The sequence below is a fragment of the Lucilia cuprina genome, chromosome 2 (genome assembly GCF_022045245.1).
Source record: "Lucilia cuprina isolate Lc7/37 chromosome 2, ASM2204524v1, whole genome shotgun sequence".
NCBI lineage: Eukaryota > Metazoa > Arthropoda > Insecta > Diptera > Calliphoridae > Lucilia > Lucilia cuprina.
The window spans coordinates 28255747-28264528 of NC_060950.1; positions in this window are offsets into that span (position 1 = coordinate 28255747).

Genomic DNA, 8782 nt, shown 5'->3' on the forward strand with positions numbered 1-8782 from the left:
TATAGTCTAGTCTATAGTCCAGTCTATAGTCTAGTCTATAGTCTAGTCTATAGTCTAGTCTATAGTCTAGTCTATAGTCTAGTCTATAGTCTAGTCTATAGTCTATTCAATAGTCTAGTCTATAGTATAGTCTATAGTCTAGTCTATAGTTTAGTATATAGCTTAGTCTATAGACTAGTGTATAGTTTAGTCTATTGTCTAGTCTATAGTCTAGTATATAATCTAGCCTATTGTCTAATCAATAGTCTAATCTATAGTCTAATCTATAGTTCAGTAGATAGTCTAGTCTAAAGTCTAGTCTATAGCCTAGTCTGTAGTCTATTCTATAGTCCAGTGTATAGTCTAGTTTATAGTCTAGTCTATAGTCTATGGTCTAGTCTACATTAGTCTAGCCTAGCCTATAGTCTAGTATATAATCTATTCTATAGTCTAATCAATAGTCTAATTTATAGTCTATAGTCAAGTTGATAGTCTAGTCTATAGTCCAGTTGATAGTCTAGTCTATAGTCTAGGCTGTAGTTTAGTCTATAGTCTAGTCTAAAGTTTAGTCTATAGTTGATTTAAAGTAACATGTACGCTGGACTATATATAGTATTCCTCTTGGGGCATGTTTCTTATCTTGGTGTTATTGAAATCCTGAGTTAGAGCAGGATACATAAAGATAAATTGTTATACACAAAATGTAATTCCATAAATTTCAGCAAGTGTACATAATTCTTTATTTAACAAATCCCTAAGTCTTTAAAATAAATTCTAATACAACTGAACAACATTTAAAGCACATCACCTCATCCCCTGCCCTAGAAAATACAAATAAAATTGTAGTTAAGGTTTTCAACACAAGGACTACAAAACACACGAAAAAGAAATGTCAATAACATCTAGTTCCAGTACAATTTAAATAATCTCTTGTGTTGTGACACACTAAAATACATGAAGAAAATAATAATAATAAAAAAATACAAAATGAAATAAAAACCAAACCCAGTCACTAAACTAGAATTTAAAAAGGACGAAAAATTGTTTCAGTTAAATTTTCATAAAAATTTAATACTTAGAATGTAGGAAGAATAATAGAGAGATAGAGATACTTTTTACATTTAAATTTAAATATATTTAAATTAACTGCAATAAACAAGAGCTCTAGTAGCGTCAAAAAAAAAAAATGAGAACAAACTACAAGATTCTCTACAAAATAAAGGCTTTAGTTGTGTTTTCTTTTTTCGACTTTTTAGTGACAAAGTCCATATAAAGCAACTGGCATAGGACCCAAAACTCACAGGACATTTTTCGTTTCATTTTTAAACACAACAAATAACATATCAAATATAAAAGAATTTTATTTTTGTTAATATGTACGTATGTATGTGTCTTTGAGCGATTTGTATGTCCTTTTTTGTATGAGTGTATTGGTAACATGTATTGTCTCGCTGTCAATGACAGATTTGAGTATGTGTGTTTGTGTGCTTTGTTTTATTGTCTTACCCTACATCACTTAATTTCTGAGAATATAATAGTTTTGTGCTGATATGTGCCAGATTGCAGGATAATAGGGGATATTCTTTAATTTCAAATATTTATGAAAAATTTCAATTTTTTAGTGCCTGCCATATGGACCTTACTATGGCAGGCACTAACTCTAAGTTTAAAATTTTAATTTTTTTTTTTAACAAATCGTAAGAAAATGTAATAACTTCCTAAATATTTGTTCAAAATATTGGATTTTTGTCGATTGTTGGCTTTCATTTGTTAGTTAGTTAGTCAGATAGTTAGTTAGGCAGTTAGTTAGTCAGTTAGTTAGTTAGTTAGTTAGTTAGTTAGTTAGTTAGTTAGTTAGTTAGTTAGTTAGTTAGTAAGTTAGTTAGTTAGTTAGTTAGTTAGTTAGTTAGTTAGTTAGTTTGTTAGTTTGTTAGTTAGTTAGTTAGTTAGTTATTTAGTTATTTAGTTAGTTAGTTAGTTATTACAATATCACTCACATTCCCAAACCTGAAATAGAGCATTTTTATAATCGACATAACCGACTTCTATTTATACCCTACACCACTTTAGTGGGGTGGATATGTTGGGTTTGTGCTGATTTTGTAACGCATAATAATATTGATCATTTTCTAAGTCGATATATGTCCGTCTGTCCGTCTGGCTGTCGTTCGGTCTGTCTGTCTGTCCGTCCATGTAATCCTTATAATCAAACTACAGGTCGCAATTTTGAAGATAATTCAATAAAATTTGGTATCCTATTGTTCAAGATACGAAGCCTATTGAAAATGGTCAATTTATGTCCGTCTGTCTGTCTGCCCATGTAGTCGCAATTTTGAAGATAATTAAAAAAAATTGGTATCCTATTGTCCAAGATACGAAGCCTATTGAGAATGTGCTTGTAAACCTTGTAATCAACTACAGATTACAATTTTGGAGATAATTTAATGATATTTGTCACATGATCTTTGACACTCACGAATTTTATTATTATAGGGCCTCATTTCACTCTAGCCCCTATAAAAAGCCTACATCAAAAATTTACTTAAATATCCACAGTTTAATTAAACAAAAAAAGGCTTATGTATATCTGAAGCAAGTTACAATTCAACTTAAATCCTATATTATGAAAACTAAATCACATTTGATTCGTATACAGGTGTAGGGTGATAACCTGGCTGGCCTCACCCGACTATAACTTTTTACTTGTATTTTTTTTTGGAAAACTATTAGTGTGTTTGTTTGTCTTCTCTAGATTTTGTTATTCCAAAGTGTCATGAATGAATAAATTAAAACAATTCAGACAAAAAAATCCCAAAAAAACCTATAGAAAGAATATTTATTCAGTTTTAGTTTTTACAATAAATAAATAAAAAAAGTATATAGTAAATTTTAAAGTATTTCGACTAAATAAGTATTCACCAATGATGTATTTGGTTAAACACTGATATAGTAGTAAATGTACAAGAAAAAGCAAATGAATATAAAGATTTTTTTTTTAAATTTACTATAGATTTTATTTTGTCTTCAGTATTTACACCAACAAATTGTTTTGAAATGAATAAAATTTAATATTGAAATATTTCTCCAATCTATAAGGTTATATTGCTTTATGTTAGACAATTAGTAAAATAAGTTCTAAATAAATATAGATTTAATTTAATATTTCCTTTTCTGCGATTAAAACAATATAATGCATATTTCATTCGAAGAGATAATACCTTTATTAATATTTATTCTTTGACTTTTCCATGTTTGTTTTATATGAATTTTCACTTAAATCTCAGAAATTTTGAAAAGATTTGTTTTTCTGAAATACATAAATAGGAAACGTATATTATTATGAACTAGTTTTATTTTTTTATATTTTTAAATAAAACATTTTGAACTAAAGCTAAAAGAAATACATTAGTTAAATCTACAGAGACTTTGTTATTTATTTAACATAAAATTTTCAAATATAATTTGTTTCAGCAAATGTTTTTTCCACAATAGAATTAAATATTAATAAACTAACGTTTTTATTTCGAAACCTTTGTTTATTTTTAGGTATGTGTTTTTTTCCACAAAATTTCATTTAACTTCAATTGTTTTATTAAAAAAAAAAAATAAAAAGAAAAAATAACAATTTGTTTACCAGACGCCAGCAGCCAATTTAGAATTCATTTTAATAATTTATAAATATTTTTTCTATTTTACTCCAACATTTAGTTTAAAAAAAAAAATAAAAAAATTATTCAACAATAACAATACGAATATCTCACCATATTGGTTTTCAGTTTCAATATTCGTTTGTTTCTTTTAATTTTATTTTATCGAGTTGTTATTGTTCTTGCTGTTGTTGCTGTTTTATGCTGCGTGGTATGTAATTTAGAAGTTATTGTTTAAATTGAAAATAAATGCATAAACAAAATATAAAAATTCTATTAACATTGGCGATAATAAAATGTTTGTGTTAAAAAATTTTTTTAAACATAAATTTTTCGTTGATTATTTTTATAAAACAAAAAAATTTTGTTTGCTAATATGGAATGGTTTTTTTTTAAATTTACTTAAAAATGCTTGTGGGAAAAAATTAAATTGAAATAAAATTAAAACAAGGAATTTGCAATCAATAAGTCAAATTTATAAAAATGTTTATAGTTATTGTAGAATGTAAGAGTTTTATTATTGAGATTTCATTTTTGGTGCATTTTTAAGTATAATTATTGTTTTTATTCCAAAATTCTTATATTAAATTAAACTAAAGTTTTTTTTTTAATATTTCAGCTAACTATAGAATAATCAATAGTTCACTGTAAAAGATATAAACTAGAACTGAAATCGAACTAAACAAGAACTGAACTAGAACTGAGCTAGAACTGAACTAGAACTGAACTAGAACTGAACTAGAACTGAACTAGAACTGAACTAGAACTGAACTAGAACTGAACTAGAACTGAACTAGAACTGAACTAGAACTGAACTAGAACTGAACTAGAACTGAACTAGAACTGAACTAGAACTGAACTAGAACTGAACTAGAACTGAACTAGAACTGAACTAGAACTGAACTAGAACTGAACTAGAACTGAACCAGAAAAGAACTAGAACCTATTTTTGTGACTCTTATTAATCCTTAGTAGTCCAAATCATATTTTTTTAAGCTGGAAGATCATCAGATCAAAAGATGCTTAAAAGAATTTATCCCTTAATTGTATAACTTCCTTTTTAAATTTTCAATCTAAATTTTTATATGACTTAAGAAACAACAATTTCTAATCGCAAACTCTACTTAACACTACGTTTAAATTAACGCCACTAAACACAAGCGTTTTAAACGTTTTTTTTTTAAGTTTTATCAATAAATAAAGCCAAGTTGCAACAATACAGTAAGGAGAAAATTTAGTTTTAAACAAAGAAGTAAAGTTAAAGAAATAAATAATCCCAGAAGTTTTAAAAGTCTTTTACCACCTTTAAAATGGTCTTATTGGGATTATTTATTTTTGAAATATTACTTTAAAATTTAGAAAATCTAGTTTAGTTCCAATTCATTTATATTTTAATCTAAGTAGACATATGTATGTGAATGCAATAATCGAAACAAACACCCGAAGCTGCAGGGTTGTGTGAGAGAATCATTTCCTTATATCCAGGTATATATGTATGTATAAATACTAACTTTTTCAAGTTAGTATGTATTGGTAATTCAAACAAATACACATGCTGTTTTTTTTTAAAGAAAAATAATAAACAAAATATAAGTTTTTTATTTTTTTTTATTTGCGTGATTCTTTAAATGTTGTATTTTTCTTGTTTCTTATCTTAATACTTGTTGTTAGATTTGTTTTTATGAGGGTAAATTTAACAAAATGTGTTTTATTAAGCCACTTTATCTAAAGTATACTTTTCCACCACACGTACTTGGAGAGTTGATGCTTAACAAATTTTTCGAAAGTTAAACTACAAATAAACATGCACACAGGAACTCACACAAAAAGAGACTCCAAATAGAATACATACATATTTATATTTATCAAAAACAAAACTGTTAGAAATAAAGTTATTTATGTAGTAGCAACAGGAAACGGAAGTCTAAGAAGTCAACAAATAGAGTAGTAACTGGCATAAAGAAAGAAGCCACATAATTTAAGGTTAAATTCATCAACTTCAAATGCATTAAAATATTTTATTTTGTTACACTTCATGCTGGATACTCAACCACATTTGCAACCAAAACTGCTGCTGATGTTGACCACTCATTCACTTTAGTTTTTCTTTTTATCTTTCATATCGTTCAGTCCGTCTTTTTCTGACTTGTTCTTAACATACTTATTTGATTTTTGACTTACTTGTTCGTTTTTGTTTTTGCTGTTTAACTTGGCAAAATTTTTACTTTTTCAAATTTCGAATTTCATATGTATATATTTTTATACCCACCATCAAAAAAGATGGGGGGTATATTGTTTTTGTCATTCCGTTTGTAACACATTGAAATATTCGTCTAAGACCCATAAAAGTATATATATTCTGGGTCCTTATTAGATTCTAAGACGATCTAGCCATGTCCGTCCGTCTGTCCGTCTGTCTGTCTGTCTGTTGAAAACACGATAGAGTCCAAACGGAAGTAGCTAGCGAGCTGAAATTTTGCACAGATACTTATAGTTGATCCAGTTTGTTTGGTATTGAAAATGGGCAATATAGGTCCACGATTTCGCCTAGCCCCCATATAAGGCCCCCTTTAGAAAATGACATTATCGCCAATAACTGACTAACAAAAGCATCAATAGCGCTGTAATTCGGAACAAACATGTTTTATGAGGAAATAAATCTTTTCATAGAATTTCATAAGGATCGTTCCATAATTGACCCTACCCCCACTACAAAGTACCCTTCAGAAAATGACTTTATCGTTCACAACTGACTAACAGAAGCATCAATAGCGGTGTAATTCTGCACAAACATGTTTTATGGTGACATAAATCTCTTCGTAGAATTTTATAAGGATCGGTCCATAATTGACCCTACCCCCCGTATAAAGTCCCCTTTAGAAAATGACTTTATCGCCAATAACTGGCTAAGAGAAGCATCAATAGCAGTGAAATTCGACACAAATATGTTTTATAGGGACATAAATCTTTTCATAGAATTTCATAAGGAGCGGTCCATAATTGACCCTACCCCCCATACAAAGTACCCTTCAGAAAATGACTTTATCGCTTACAACTGACTAACAGAAGCATCAATAGCGGTGAAATTCGGCACAAACATGTTTTATGGTCTCATAAATCTCTTTGTAGAATTTTATAAGGGTAATTGACCCTATCCATAATTGACCCTATCCCACCTATAAGGTCCCTTTCAGAAAACGACTTTAATGCTCATATCTACCTTAAGAAGCATATATATAACAATAATATTCGACATAAAAAAGTTTTATGGGAACTAAAATCATTTTCTTAAATTTAGTTCAGTTCTAGTTCAGTTCTAGTTCAGTTCTAGTTCAGTTCCAGTTCAGTTCTAGTTCAGTTCTAGTTCAGTTCTAGTTCAGTTCTAGTTCAGTTCTAGTTCAGTTCTAGTTCAGTTCTAGTTCAGTTCTAGTTCAGTTCTAGTTCAGTTCTAGTTCAGTTCTAGTTCAGTTCTAGTTCAGTTCTAGTTCAGTTCTAGTTCAGTTCTAGTTCAGTTCTAGTTCTAGTTCAGTTCAGTTCTATTTCAGTTCTATTTCAGTTCTAGTTCTTGTTCAGTTCTTGTTTAGTTCTAATTCAGTTCTAGTTCAGCTGTAGTTCAGATGAATATCCATTCAGACATTTCGTTGTCGCTCTACTTGTGTTCATTCTTACTTAGTCTATCACTAAATCTACCCAAATACATACATTTAATTAACATTTTTAAAACTTCAAACTAAATACATACTTTGTTCATTCAAATAAGTACTCTTCTATGAAAGTGCTCAAAAATATTTACAACTTTACGATTTTTTTATAAATGGGAATAAAATGTCTAAAAATGTTCTTTTAATTATAACACTTAGTTTTACTTTTGCCTAAAATTTTGTGCATGCCATTTTATTTTTTTTTCACAAATTGTTAAGTATGCACCGAAATATTTGAAAAAAGAGTGTTCTTATTATCTGCAATGACAAAAATTAAAAAAAAAATGTAACAAGGAAAAATATTGGTCGTCAAACCACTCTGCTGATGCCCTGCAGTAATTCTATTAAGAATTATATGTTGACTCAATTTTTGATCTTAAAAGAATAATTTGTGTTTGTTAATTGATTGAATGCTGGACTATGTTAAAAAAATAAAATGGTTTTGATTTTTGTTTGTCCAATACTTTATCATGTTACAACTATCGACATAAATCCGAAATACCTTTTTCCTCAATAGCGGTAAATGGTTTACAAAAAAAATTTGGAGAGTAAATAAAAATGGTTTTTATTTGGTGAAACTCATTTTGGCATGACATTTAAATTGCAACTTAAATGTTGTTGATGTCGTTAATGTTGTTGCACAAAACGCAAAAGCAGGAGAAACAAAATTTAAATAATAGGAAAAATAGAGAAAAAGAAAAAATGGAAAAATTACTACAATTACACATGCACATACAAAACAATACCTGTAATTCGGAGTGAAAGGTACAATTAAAGTTTTTAATGTCACACTAAAGTTAGGGATTGGCATTGTGTTAGATTAATTGGAAGTACTAAATTAAAAATTAACTTCTGTCCATGTTAGGATATATTAGAACATTTGTCTTTTACTATCTGAAAAAGGTGGCGAAACGCCATTAAAACAGCCTAAGATAGAGTAACTAAGTGTGCAGCAACTTCCTTATACATATAAAAAGTATAAAGTGTTAAGTACCGGAAGTGCTATTAAACGTTGTTCATATTATTGTGGCAGCAGCATGTTGTAACAGTTGTTGTATTGTAACTGTAATTGTTTTTGCTTTTCTTTTGAGTTTGATATTGTTATTGGTGTGGTGTCAAAGAACAAAGTTAAAATAAGCTTGAAGACATAATAAAATTAAGTACAAAACAACAAACCCAGATTTCAAATCTTATAATTAAAATAAAAAATAACAAATCTATAACACAGCAATAACACTTTGTAGTTTTACATTTTCTGGTTCAGTTCTTATTAAGTTCGGGTTATTTTCCGTTCTATGTTTAGTTTAGTTCTAGTTCAGTTCAAGTTCAGTTCTATTTCGGTTCTATTTCGGTTCTAGTTTAGTTCTAGTTCAGTTCTAGTTCAGTTCTAGTTCAGTTCTAGTTCAGTTCTAGTTCAGTTCTAGTTCAGTTCTAGTTCAGTTCTAGTTCAGTTCT